The 2,871-nt window shown below is 45.4% G+C and overlaps 1 pseudogene; it reads right to left on the reverse strand.

The window, feature by feature from the left end:
- Positions 1-247: 247 nt before the first annotated feature.
- On the reverse strand, positions 248-2,238 carry LOC115819456 (uncharacterized; annotated as a pseudogene).
- Between the last annotated feature and the right edge of the window lie 633 nt (positions 2,239-2,871).

Raw genomic sequence — 2,871 nt, forward strand, 5'->3', positions numbered from 1 at the left:
CTTTTGCCCTATGAGCGCTGGGATAGGCTCCAGCACCCCCCGCGACCCTAATCAGGATAAGCGGCTTAGATAATGAGTGAGTGAGCGAGTAAAACAGGAACAGATTGAAGAGAAAAAAGAAAAAAGCTCAGCAGTGAGCATGAGCTGCTGTTACAGGCTGCCACTCGCGCGGCGCCAGAAGTCATTGTTGTCTCTTGTCTTTCAGGTGTAGGTGCACCGCTCAGTCTTGACATGAGGAGCCATGCGTTTATTTAGAGGTTGTTTCATTTTCCCCAATGTATAAGTCTGAGCATTCTTCACTGCACTGGACCACATATATTAGATTGCTTTTCTTGTGTTTGGGTGTGCGATCTTTCGGATGGACCCGTTTCAGCCTCAGCGTGTTTCTGGGTTTGAAAATCACAGGGATGCAGTGCTTGTTGAAGATCCTCCTGAGATTCTCATAAACTGCAGGGATGACGTGTTGCAAGGTTCTGATGACCTCAAGCGTATGTTCCAGTGGGTGGTCAGAGTCGAAAAGTATTCGTTTGTATGAGTGGGCTTCCTGTATACTTGGATGTCGAGGCTCCTGTCTTCTTCAGTGTGCACGGCACAGTCCAAGAGGGCCAAGCTGTTGTTCTTGACGTCCTCTCGTGTGAACTTGATGTTATGATTGACGGAGTCGATGTGTTCTGTGAAAGCTTGCACCTCCCAGGTTTTAATTTTGACCCATGTGTTGTCCACATATCTGAACCAGTGGCTCAGTGCTGTTCTTCTGAAGGACCTCAGTACTCTGCTTTCTACTTCTTCCATGTAGAGATTGGCCACAATGGGAGACACTGGTGAGCCCATGGCGCAGCCATGCTTTTGTCTGTAGAACCCACTGCTGTACTAGAAATAGGTAGTGTTCAGACAGAAGTCCAGTAGTTCACATATGTGGTTCTATACTTGAAGGTGTTGTCCTGTGACAGTCGTTGCTTTATGGTTTTCACTACGTCTGTGGTAGGGATGCATGTGAATAATGAGCTAACATTATAGGACACCTTGGTTTCATCTGGGTCCAGTTTTAATCTTCGTACCTTGTTCACAAAGTGCATGGAGTTTTGAATGTGGTGAGGAGTGTTGCCAACCAAAGGAGCGAAGATTGTAGGAACATGTTTGGAAATGTTGTAAGTAACTGAGTTGATGCTGCTGCTGATGGGCTTGAAAGAGGCTCCTTCTTTGTGGATCTTCAGGAGCCCATACATGCATGGGATGGCTTCCCCAGGATACAAGCGATAGTTTTGTTCTTGGTTGATGGTTTCCTCCTTCTGTAGCTGTTGCAGGCATTCTATGAGCTTCTTCTTGTAACCACTGGTGGGATCCCGCCTCAGTGTTTCACCATGCCTACCTTGGCATGGTAGTCCGTAGTGTTAAAGATTACTGTGCATCTTCTTTTATCAGCTGGTAGGATGGCGATGTTTTGGTCCTTCCTCAGTGATGTTACAGCCTTTCTTTCCTGGATGATGAGGTTGGAAGGGGATCCCTTCGCGAAGGAAAGGGCTGTTGATACCTTCAACGTGAGCTGTTCCGCTTCTTTTTTTGAAAGATTGTTTTTCCTTACGGCTGATTCTGTTGCTATAATGAGGTCAACTATGAGTAGTTGCTGTGGTGTGATGGCAAAGTTTAATCCTTTGGCAAGGACATCTTTCTCTGGTTGGGTGAGCTCTCTGACAGGTTCTTCACCCATCTGTTGTGTGTATCAGTCCATGTGGAACCGTCTTTCTTTTGCCTCCAGGTAAGTACTTCTGTTTTCCCAGAGTTGCTGGCTTGTGACTGTAGGGTTTCGAATTTCCGTGTTTGTCTTTCCTTGCTCGCATGTTGAGATAGTTGTGCCTTCTCAATGAAATCAGTGACCTTCTCCAAGACTGCACTGGGCAGATGTGATGTCAGTTTCTGGAGTAAACAGCAAGCCTTTTCATTCAACAGTTCGATGGTGAAATCGATCTGTCTCACTCTCTTGTTCAGTGGTTGGTTCTACGCCTTCTCAAGGATCTTTTCAGCTCTGTGGCCTTTCACTGTGGACCCTAGACGTAGGCTGTTAGGTACGGATCTCTGCTTTTGGCATCTCAGGTTGAATCGTAGGTAGTTCCTGTGGTCTGCAATTCTCCTGGCTGTCCTTTCATACTCCCGTACCAATCTGAGGGTGCTCATCCCAAAATGCCTCGCAAGATGCAACTGGCCTTGGTTGTAGATTCTTGAAGACGTTTCACCTCTCATCCAAGAGGCTTCAGTTTTGACAAATACTCTGTAAATAGAGTAGAAAGATTAATTCTGTAAATAGAATAAGAAAACAGGGATAAAGATGTAGCCTAGTGTGTAATGTAAGGAAAAGAGGAAAACAAAAGACTTTCTGATTCCTATTTCCCTGGCTTATCTTCACAAATGCGCAGTCTGAAAAATACACTAGATGCAGTACCTAAAAACATTTGCTTCCAAAGTGTGTGTTTTGGCTTACACATGTATGCAGCTTCCAGATAAAAACTGTGAGTGAGGGATTTAGCTCCCACAGAAGGTCAGATCATCATGAGGCACTGACAGACAAAGGCCTATAGGGGGTGTCTGCTGTCATGTACAAGGAAAGTGGCGTAAATCTGTGGCTGCAAAAACTAAGACCCTCAGATGAAGAACTGATAGTGTGTTACTATGGAATTTTCCAAATATTCACCACAGTTGTATACGTTCATCCAAAGGAAGGTCCCCAAGGCAGTTTTATATAAACAGATGGGAACATGGTCAAAGAACCAATGCACAGGGCTAGGTGAATTTGGTGAGGTTGTAAGTGACCATTGGGTCCCCGTGAATGAATGCTAACTCCATTCAGAAAAGTCGAAGGCCCCAAGCAACAACACT

The sequence above is a fragment of the Chanos chanos genome, chromosome 8 (assembly GCF_902362185.1).
Source record: "Chanos chanos chromosome 8, fChaCha1.1, whole genome shotgun sequence".
In the NCBI taxonomy this organism is placed as follows: domain Eukaryota; kingdom Metazoa; phylum Chordata; class Actinopteri; order Gonorynchiformes; family Chanidae; genus Chanos; species Chanos chanos.